The 11,855-nt window shown below is 33.2% G+C and overlaps 1 long non-coding RNA gene across 1 annotated transcript; it reads left to right on the top strand.

The window, feature by feature from the left end:
- The first annotated feature begins 2,721 nt into the window (after positions 1 to 2,721).
- LOC120349963 lies at positions 2,722 to 11,625 on the top strand. The gene is made up of 4 exons (XR_005570545.1): positions 2,722 to 3,147; positions 6,824 to 6,898; positions 8,447 to 8,524; positions 11,355 to 11,625. It is a non-coding gene; the product is annotated as an uncharacterized LOC120349963 (long non-coding RNA).
- Positions 11,626 to 11,855: the final 230 nt, after the last annotated feature.

Below are 11,855 nucleotides of genomic sequence, written 5' to 3'. Positions count from 1 at the left end.
GACGCAGCTAATTCAAAGGTTTATCATCTATAGACCAAAGCAACGGCAGATTGATATGCGATGTTGCCGAACGAACAATTGAATCTGCGTTATAATTAACCCAATTACAATTGAATAAAGGTCGTCAGAGGTTCAGACTACCAATACTATTCAATCAATGATTGTGCTCATAAAACATCACTGAAATTGATCTCTATAATAATAATTATGTATCCTAAGATGAAATGAAATGTTTTTTTTTCAAAATTCCCATTTCTATTGAAACTTGGAAATGATTTTGTACGTCTTCAGAATGAGCAAAATATACTCGCAAAAATCATTTTCTATTAGGGCCCAGCTAATAGAAAATAATTTATTACAATATTATTACAGAATATTACCACAGCGCAATTCCAGAATAGAATCTTTTGATGTAAGTCAATGACGAAAATATACAATGGGGTTAACCAAAGATATGACTCAGAATAACTGGGTAAAACCAGATAAGGGGTTGATTTTAATAACTAGGAATTACCACGAAATCTCAAGGAAGAGACATCTGTGATTGTTGGTAGGCCTGGTTGGTACAATTTAGCCTGTAATTGGCTCATTTCAGTTGTACAAGTGGGTGCAAATATGGCAGACGCATGTTTCATACCTATGTATATTATGTAGTTCAGGACTTGATTAAACTGTTAACTATCTATTTCATGAAATTATGTTAGCGGCCTATACCGTTTATGAAAGTGATGTTTTATCATTTTAGATAAGACAATAATACGAATTACCTAAGCCAATATATATTCATAATAATTGACCGAGCGAAGTGAGGTCTAAGATTCAAGTCGACGGTTTTGCATTTTTCTTTATATGTTAATATTTATGTTCCGCATTTACGTGCGAAACGCAGTAATAGATTCTCATGAAATTTGACATGTACGTTCTTTTTTAATTTCGCGTCGACGTATATACAAGGTTTTTTGGAAATGTTGCATTTCAAGGATAATATAAAAGGAAAAGGAGCCTCATTCATACGCCAATATTAGAGTAAAAATCAGACCCCTGTTTCATAAAAACTTAAAAGTTCTGTAATACAGGAACAGCTGATTTTATCGGCTATATTGAGCATTGTAATTGCAATAGCGATTCTCCTGTATTACGTGACTTATAAGTTTTATGAAACAGGGCCCAGGTGATAGAATTATTCATTATAAATCAGCTGTCGAGTGGATTATAAATTGCATGCAATGACGCGTGCAATTCAATATCTCAATGAACTTATTGAGAACACAGCTGTTGTGTGGACTATTAATTGGATGCAGTGAGACATGCAATTGATAACTTGAAGTAGCATAGTATCTTCTCCCAACTTTTCTCTGCTTTCAATTCGGTAAAGTTTGGATGATAGCAGCATAGCTGTTTATACATCAAATTATTAGCATTGTTAATACAACAACCCAAACAGCCATTAGTAGTTTATACACTGCTGATATCTCTCCGACATGACAGGACAGGACAGAATTTACTCTGATGGACAGTATTAGGGGAGACTGTGGTTTATGACTGCTAGTATTATTATAATTTAAAATTTGTTGAAATAGAAAGAAAAATCTCAGTACCCTTTTTGAACTATTCAATCACAACATGTTTTGGACATTGATGCCATTTTCAAGTGATATGAAGTAAATAAATAAATACTGCTGGAAGATTCTTATTTTGATCATACGATGTTAGTGTATTCATATGATTTTATGAGCTAAAACTATAAATTGTGGATTTAAATTCGCATGATTCAATCAAAAATGGGGTTATTGGTGTCTAATTGGATCAAGTTTATTATTTTATCTCTGTTTAGTTTTGCCGCTTTATAAATATGAAATTCTTCTTTAACATTCAGTTTTCCACTTTTATTATCATAATTTAGTATTTTCATATTGGAATATATATCTGTAAAATTATGGCCTGGATCTATCAATTTTTTAGCAAATGCCGACTTTTGTGTATAATTTTTAGATTTTAGTGCTTGGATATGTTCTTGACATAAACCTGAAATTTCTACCCGTTTGTCCGATATAGAATTTGATAGAATCATGCAAATTTAAATCCACAATTTATAGTTTTAGTTCATAAAATCATATGAATACACTAACATATGATCAAAATAAGAATCTTCCAGCAGTATTTATTTATTTACTTCATATCACTTGAAAATGGAATCAATGTCCGAAACATGTGATTAAATAATTCAAAAAGGGTACGGTACTGAGATTTTTATTTTTCTTTCTATTTCTATAAAAAGTAGCTCTATACAGAAAAGAGATAAATTAAAATTTGTTACATGCAAATTAGTAACGAATTACATGTTATATTTTTAATGAAGTATGGTTAGAAACTAAATTAGCATGGAACTGAAGTAGTGACAACAAGCGAAAAAGTCATAAGGTCGAGAGACTGGAGTCGTACGATTCGAGTCGAGGCAGTGTGAGTTGAGCCTAAAGTAAACTTTGGAAGAGATTATAGAACGGCTACTCAATGCTCAAGCAATTTTAATTTGAACTTTCAAAGAGATTATAGAACGGCTACTAAATGCTCAAGCAATTTTTATTTATTAGAACATCATGTGTTTAGATATGATGTGCTTAGAACAGGTCTTATTCAAAATGAGAGAGCGCTGCCTACTCCTTGATTGCAATTTGCCTCTCTAGTCTGTTTATGGTCTGAACTCTACAGCAGTATGCAAATAAGGTGGGTACCCACTCGGACGACAAACCACTCGGACGACATTGTAAACAAAGGTATTATACGTCATCACTAGGCACTCGGTCGACTTAGAACGTCATCATTTTATATATAGCATATACACTAGATCCGTGACGTTTTGAAGATTGATACTAGCGCTGCCTATAACATTCTTACCAGCTTTGTCTCTCTACATTTTTCTACTTCTTTCTATATTAAACTAAATTATTATCTTCAAAAAACAAAGCAATGGGTTTCTTCCTTGTTGATCTTGAATTGCTGCTTGCTGGAACCGTTAAACCCAAAGCTTCGATGTGATATTTTATTAAAATTTCAAGTTGAAAATTAGCTTTCATAGTTTAGTAGCCTAATATACTAAAAAACATTTTGGCTTTTTATGTGGTTAACATAACAACATAGTGCAATAAGGTAAGTCAGGGTTATTCATTTATTGTATAAAACACTATGATCATAATACAATTATGTCATTGGAGGAAAAACTAGGCTAAGCCTGTATTATTTCTCTCCAAAAATTTTGATAAAATGTTGTCCAAAAGTTAAGGTTATGTGATCACACACTGCTTTGGCACTAACTTGATTTTCAGTCCAGGAATAATGATTTGAATATTTTGAAGGTTGAATTTATACTCTAAATGAATCACAGAATATATCACAATAAATTAAAAACTCAAGAGATACTGCACTTATTTGAAAAATTTGAATGAATCAAAAACCTACTCACTATTAGTTATTTACAGCTTAGGTTAGGATAGAAATTTGTAAGCTACTGTTTTGTAAAATAACTCAATTTATAATATAATTATACAAAAAATTAGACATGTATTTTGGTTAGGCTATTTCTCAAGTAATTTGTCAAATGATGATATTGACATATTGTACACTGATGACTACAGTACTCTTTTACAAACGAATAGGTCTAGGTAGGTCGTTTGCATTAGCCTACGGCCTTATTTTACAATATCTTGGCAACATATATTGAGTAAACCTAAATTTTGTTATTATAATATGTTCCTTTATTAAAATTTAAAGTTGAAAATAGGTTTCCATTAATAAGTCTGTTTGATAGTCAGATTATTGCTATAGGCCTATTTCTGATATGCTATGCAGTACAGGCTGAGTAGTATTGGCTTACACAGACCTCTCCGACTACCCTATAGGCCTATAGTGAAGTCCATGTTATAATAGTATTAAAGAAAGATAGCGGAACAGCCTTGCCGATTCTCAGCCTTGCAACTGACTTCTATAGTCGATAGTTAGCCTAATACTGGTATATCAACTGTTCATTCTTGTTTCAAATAATAAATTATATTTTATTCGTCAAAAAAATATAGTTTTCAATGATTATTTCAATTCGGTAATTTATAATTTTTTATGATTGAGATTAAATATTTTGTTTATTAATTATACTTCCACATTGTTGAAAAACCATCTGGCAACATTGCGGAGCTAGAATGGAATAGCGGCCGTAGTGCTATCTGCTTTTTCGAATGATAAACAATGATAATAGCAACGCCATTGCTAATCAAACACTGCTATTACAACGTGGACCTCACTTTTTTAGATTTTTGTTTGTCAACTATTGTTGGCCTAGCCCACCTTCAGGGATCCTACTGTTCATATTATAGACAATGGCTTTTAGAAATTTTGCTGATAAAAATATCTCTTTGCACCATCCATGCAGGGATTTATTACTGTTCTTTATTTTCAAACTACTAAATTCAATTTTCCGATTGTGGTGGAGATAGCCTACAAACTTTTTATTTAAAATGTTTGCTGTGATACAATTCAATTAATTTTTATTATTTGTCACAGGCTAAACAACAGTTAGCATTGACAATAGTCATATACATTGAAAACATGAAAATTTTAACTTCCATATACAAAGTTGGACTTTAAGAAGTAATAAATAATATCTGTGGGTAGATGACACAAGCTGATAAGTCATGTTTAGTAAACTTTTCAGGAGAGCAATTTGAAAGTTTGGCATAGCTGCAAAAATCAGCTATCAAATTTTTTCTTACACATTTAACACTAATATAATCAGCTGATCTTTGCCTATTTAAAATGTGAAATATCAAGGAATGAAACATTCATTTAAATAAACTATCAAGCATTTTTGCAAGTGATGTCAGAGATATCATGTTTTGCCATCTGTCAATAATGTTTCAAGTCACAATGTAACAGTATAGGAAATATGTTAAAAATTGATTATTTACAAATTTGAATATATTTTATTATCAATTAATTGATATTATGTACAATATTATTGATCAAGGAAACCTAAATTGAACTGTTTGCTAAGTTTCACGGGTTATGTAGTTCTCAAAATTTAGGTTATTAATTTCAGATTTTCTAATAGCCTACCAGTAATATAGATTGATCATAAGCAAACAAGAAGGAACAGCTTAATCTTCTTCAGCCAAGTCATCCAGCTCATCAAACTCAAGACTTTTATCATTGGTGGCCAGGTTACTGTAGAAAGAGTGGAATTGAGGATCGATGAGGTTGAACATGGAGAGAAGATCTTTCTTTTTCTTTGGGTTTATAGGCAATGACCCAGAATAGGATTCTGGCAATTCCAAGTTTTCTGGACTACCCCTCATCTCAGAATTCTGAGAGTTCGAAATGGAGACATTGGATTGAGGTCATACTTGAAATAGATACATCCAAATTCTCGAGTGTAACGTACGGTAGCCACCTGATTTTAGCCATTCAACTTTTTGTTTTACTTCATCAAATTTACGATGGACTAGCTCACTTTTCAACAGGCTAGAGAATTCTTTAAAATCAGTTTGGTGCATCTCAATAACTTTGAATTTTTTTTTCCCAGACAAACTACGCACAAACTGACACCAATCCCGTGGTACCATAATTCTGAATGTTTCACTGTCATTACTGCTACTGTTTTAATTTACTGAGGAGTGAAGTCTTTTTTTTGTCCTTTCAATTCGAGCATGGTCACTGTCACACTCAAGGCGAGTATGGCCTGGCAGCAAAAACTTCTGATCGATTACCTGAATAGTTTTCTTCTTGGTCAGAGCATAGGAAAACATTGCTGCAATGTTGAAATTGCGGTTTTGGCCCCCACAGGTGTCTGAGTATGTGGTCACATGCTCTATATTATCTGGAAGATCCATTATCTTTTTAAAAACACCAGAGGAAATGTCATCAGACCCTCTGCCAGCATCAATTTCACTCCACATACAGCAATAGGAAGAATCCTGATCATTTGAACAACTTCTTATTGTGAGGTTGTACATGGACAGAAACCTCTTGTAATAAGCAATATTCGATGACAAGAAAGGTACAGGAAGAACCTGTTGGAGATCAAAAACCAAAACAGTTCGATTGTCAAAGTACTTAACAAGATTTTTGTCAAGACTTTTCATGTCATAGCCTTCTTGTGCCTCCTTGACATGTATGTCATGCATATCCTTCATTAGAAATCAACCTTTTAAAATTAGACAGAAAATGATACAAACACTTATCAAATTTTGCCATCTTTTGATAATTGGATTATTATACGAACCGGTGGTAGAGTGTTGATAAGTATGCACTTATCAATATTTGTCATCTTAGGGATTGGAAGAAAATGTTTTATCAGGTTTGGGCAAGGCCTATATCTCAGCTATTTACAGAGATACAACATATCTAGTTATACCATCTTATAGATCTCATTTTTCTGAACAAATCCATATGCATAACTCAATTTGCCCAAAAATGTGACTTATCAGCTTTTGTCATCTACCCACAGATATATCAGTTACATAATTATACAGTTTAGAATGATTTGAAAAATTGCTTTGGTTAATGAGTTACTTTGTGTTACCTAAATTTAATTATTATTCTTTAACTGTATATTATATCATGGTCAATCTTATTTTAAAAATACATACAAGATGTATCTGGCATAGGCTACATAGAATTAAATGAGTTTGAAGAAATAATGAGTTTAATTGAGTTTGAAGATTTTGTGTGTTTGTGTCATTATTGTAATGTAAGGCCTATTGAAACAGTGGTGAGACACAGCTCAAGAAATTTTAAAATTGTATAGAAGCTACAAATTAAAATGTTTTTTTTTCAGGTCCACCTTGTATGATGTGACTATCTTATTCAATATTTCTGATTTTGAGAAAAGCATTTGCCAATCATATCAAACGTAAGTAATATTTGAGGAGACTTTATTATGCTTTTCTTACAATTATTATCAACTGTTACTATTAACTGTGAGTTAGTTATAGTTATCAATAGTAATTAGTAACAATTACTATTAACTATTAGGCTAGGGCCACACGAGCGCACGTATAGTGCGTCCGTTGCAACTTACTTTTTGCGGCCGTTGCCAATGACACCACACGAGCGTTGAGTGTGGTGCGTCAACGTCAGTTGGCTTTACGCAATTGAACCAGACGAAGTAATAACTTTTGCATGTCTCGACGTGCATTGTAGCATTTCAACGCAGTTCAAAAATCACCGTCCGTTACGACTTCCGTTACTTGTTACGCACGTACCTCGTGTGTTGTCACCAATTCACTTCTATGTATTTCTACAACGGTCGTCAAAAAGTAAGTTGCAACGGACGCACTTTGTGCGCTCGTGTGGCCCTAGCCTTAATGGCCGGCTAATCGAGCAGCATACTGAAACTAATAAGAACGAAATGTTAATTAACTTGTTGTATAAATGTGTGCCTAGAGGCAGTGGCGGCTCCAGGAGGGGGGGGGGCATAGAGGCATGGACCCCCCGTGAGCTCAGAAAGTTTTATATTTTCAACAGGACTCTATCAAAAGAAATTAATGTTTCAAAAAAGTTCATTGATACATACAATAATTAGTACATTATCATCTTATAAAGAATCATTCATAATTTGAATATAATTTTTTTAATAATATAAAATTCAATCCATTAAATAATATTTGTGAACCTATCTGAATCGCTAACCGCAGAAAGGCACCATGTCCAGTTTTCATAATTTTACAGGAGAGACAAAACACTTGATAAAACCAAAACCTGCAGTAGGCCTGAATGATTTATTCAAAACGTCGCCATTACAATGCTATCAGTTGGACATGTTTCCTTTCTGCGGTTAGCGATTCATTTATAAAAATGTGATTACTGAGATTGTAGTTAATTCTGGAAATCCATGAGTGAGCTAAAGAAAATTATTCCTAACATTTTTCAGTAAGCTGCAAGAACATTAATTTTTCTCCTCGTGTTTTAACTCTATTAACTCATTATGTTTATGAGTAACAAACTAATTTTTTTCTGGAACAAGAGGGTCATGCCCCCCCTCACCGCACAGATTTGTTGTTTTGCCTCAACTGTTTGAAATAATCCAATCTATGATGAAATAACATAATATAAGATCTGAGAAATATTTCCAGATAGTCTTAAACTTGTTTCTCTATACCAATTATAGGTTACATTCACTTGATCAGTGTTTCACCTTGTGATCCATTGAGGATGATCAAGAAATCATAAGTTTTGGTTCGCCTAATTTTTCAGTTTCCTGCAATTCCCGTCCAATATAACTGGGGGACAGATAAAATTATTCCTGTCCCATCCATTGAATTTCAAAGAGAGAAGGAAATCTTCTAAATTCATCTCTCCAAAAATTTAAAACTTTCAAGAGTAATAAGTTATGATTTTTCACAAGAGTGTTGAATTTTCGGAAACCTGAATTAAAATGCAAATTAAAATGTTTTTTCAGGTCCACCTTGTATGATGTGACTATCTTCTTATTCAATATTTGTGGTTTTGAGGAAAGCATTTGCCCATCATATCAATTGTAAGTAATATTTGAGGAGACATTATTATGCTTTTCTTACAATTATTATCAACTGTTACTACTAACTGTCAAGTCAATAGTAACAGTATTAACTATTAATTTATGGCCTATCAAGCAGCATACTAAAGCTAATGTAATAGTCCAGGCAATGGATGCTCAAAAAAGGGTATAGAGGGGAATGTTTGGAAGACAATTTCTTACCCCGCAGTTCTGTTTAGGGTATTTAAGGAGGTGAACATAGAAATGTGCAATTTTCATTGCTGCAACAAGTGTTAACTCAGCGGTTCCACACCTTCAACAGAGGAGATAAAGATGCACACTTTTAGCATGTTCACCTACTAACTGGTCCAAATTAAGCTGCAAAGTCAAAAATTGTTTCACAGACACCCCCCTTCAAATGTGATTTTCAAACGATCAATTGTTGCAGCAATGAAAATTTCACCCCCCTACATTGAAGCTGCTATAACAATGAAAGGAAAACTTGGAATGGTGAAATAATGCATCATTTCAAAGAGAATTCAATGCTCTATAAGCATCAGTTTTTATGATGCATTGTTGGAGAGTTATAAGCCCTGAAAGAGCAAAACATTGGATAAAAACCTGTCATTTTAACAATCACACACCTTCAAGAGCGAATATCTTGGTAACTGTTTGGAATATCACAAAATTCCAGCAAACAAAAAGTGTAGAGAATTTATTAAGCTTCATTTTTGAATAGTTATGTCAGTTGAACACATTGTTCTCAAGATAAGAGCGTGGGAGCAAAACGCTTAAAATGCAATTTTCAAACCACCCTCATCCCCTTAGCACATGAGTTAGGAATTTTGATATGTTCTTCTCGTAACTAGTCTTAACTTGGTCTATTGTTGAAAAAATGGAGATTTCACAATCAACACTAATGCTGCTGCAACAGTTATAGGGAAATGCGTATAAGTGTGAAATTATACATCAAATTGAAGACAATTCAATGCGTTATAAGCTCATAATCAGCATGAATTTTTCCCATCGATTTTTAAAAAGTTATAAGAGCAAAAATTGAAATATATTGGAGGCAACTTAGAGGACAACTTAGCCGACTTAGAGGAAAAGGTTTCCAATAAACGTTGTAGGCCGTTTCTTCCTGAATTCAATGATATTTGTAGTTTGGGGGTTACGATCATAGATGCGGCAGTGGGAGGGGGATAAGTAGCACTGTTACGCTGCGGCGCGGTCCTCCCCCATGATTAATGTGCGTAGTGGCCTGTCTATCGCATCGCTCCTACTATTCTATGCATTCAAATTATGTATTTCAGAAACGCTATCTTTTGTATTTTCGGTCGCTGAACACGATTTTTCAACTCTCAAGCCTCAATAATTGATAATTCTCATCATAATATACAAATTATGGTCAAAATTACAAACTTCATCTCATTCTGCAAGGAAACTAAGAAATGACTGTTTGAAACAAAAAAAACAAAAAAAAAACGAAACTTGGGTTTCAAGAAATATATTAAGATAGAAAATGATAATATTTATATGTGTTTATGTTTTATTGTTTTTATTTTAAATTAATTTATTGTGATGCGCTTCAGGCTACATTATTAATTACACACTGGCAAATGACACACACACACACACACACACACACACACACACACACACACACACAAATGAATAAATAAGATATTCGTGCTTCAATTGTAAATTTATATTGAGAAAATATTTTACTCCTGTTACACGGTGCTCTATATGGGGTAGCCTATATTATTTGTTAAACTTACACCATTACATGACTTTCGCAATTCCAAAGTGATCATTGAACTAAATCGAATAATTATTCTCTTTTTATGAGATATTAGTTTTTTATCGACTGAGAAACACAAATAGGATTCCTAACAAGAAACAAGATGGTTTATCATTACAATTTAATCATAAATAATGATAATGAGATGAAGTTTGTAATTTGACCATAATTTGTATATTATGATGAAAATTATCAATTATTGAGGCTTGAGAGTTGAAACATCGTGTTCAGCGACCGAAAATACATAAGATAGCGTTTCTGAAATACATAATTTGAATGCATAGAATAGTAGGAGCGATGCGATAGACAGGCCACTACGCGCATTAATCATGGGGGAGGACCGCGCCGCAGCGTAACAGTGCTACTTATCCCCCTCCCACTGCCGCATCTATGATCGTAACCCCCAAACTACAAATATCATTGAATTCAGGAAGAAACGGCCTACAACGTTCATTGGAAACCTTTTCCTCTAAGTCGGCTAACGACTTAAATATTCAAGAAATAACAAAAAGTCCATAATAAAAAAATTCATTTTTCGAGATATTTTATTTTTTTGCGGAAAAACTATGCGGTTTATCGCAAAAATGTAGAGGACCACATTGAAAGCGAGTTATAAGTACATAATATTGAGAAAAAAGTCAAAGCTGTACTATGAATAGTAACTGCAGGACAGGCGATTTTATAAGCGCGCGTTTTTTACAACTTACCCCCCTCCCCCCAATCTGTCGACCATCCTGGGACGTGACGACATCGGGTTCCATATACACTAAAGACCCCCTAACAATAATCCGAAGTCAAATTCTCTGCCTCTCTCATGTATGCTCAATGTAAGCCAGCGCCTGGACTAAGAAGCCATTCTTGGCATTCACCACTGAACCGGCATCCACTTTGCATTCATGATAATAAATGTTAGCATCTTGTATAAGTCGTGATATACTGCTCTTGGAATACAATTTTGATGCAATTAATGTCACAAATGTTGGTGGCTGCCAAGATAAAAGAAAATTATATTAAATTTCTGGTACTGATATCAATTTATTTTTTCAGATCAGGCTACTGAGGACAGTGGATAAAATTGATATATGGTGTTTTGTTACCATGATATGGAGGGTAATGGTGGATGAGTGTGGGATGACACTAACAGGAAAATAAGAATCGCGTTTGAGAGAACTGAAATGCATTCTAAGCTAGTATTTCATCTTAGCCAAGTATTCAAATTTATGAAACTACTGTCTGTAAGACAGGTATTACGATGTAAGCAAATACAGTTGTAGCAAATAATATTATATCTTTGATAAATAAAATTAATTTGAATTTATTCGAATTTGATATTGATTATTATTATCCTATTCCATTCTAGCACTTCATCTGTGAATTTATAATTTACAAAAGTAATATATTCTGGTTTTTGTAAACAATACCTTAACAGAAATGAAAATACATTTGAAAGCTTAAAAAATATATTGGAAATTTGAATTTTCAAAATGTATTCTGAGTTTTCTAAAAGAAAGTTTAAAAGTTAATTATACTCTGAATCTCTCTTTTTGT

Source organism: Nilaparvata lugens, chromosome 2, assembly GCF_014356525.2.
Source record: "Nilaparvata lugens isolate BPH chromosome 2, ASM1435652v1, whole genome shotgun sequence".
Lineage (NCBI taxonomy): Eukaryota > Metazoa > Arthropoda > Insecta > Hemiptera > Delphacidae > Nilaparvata > Nilaparvata lugens.
This window is presented reverse-complemented; position numbering and strand designations above follow the sequence as displayed.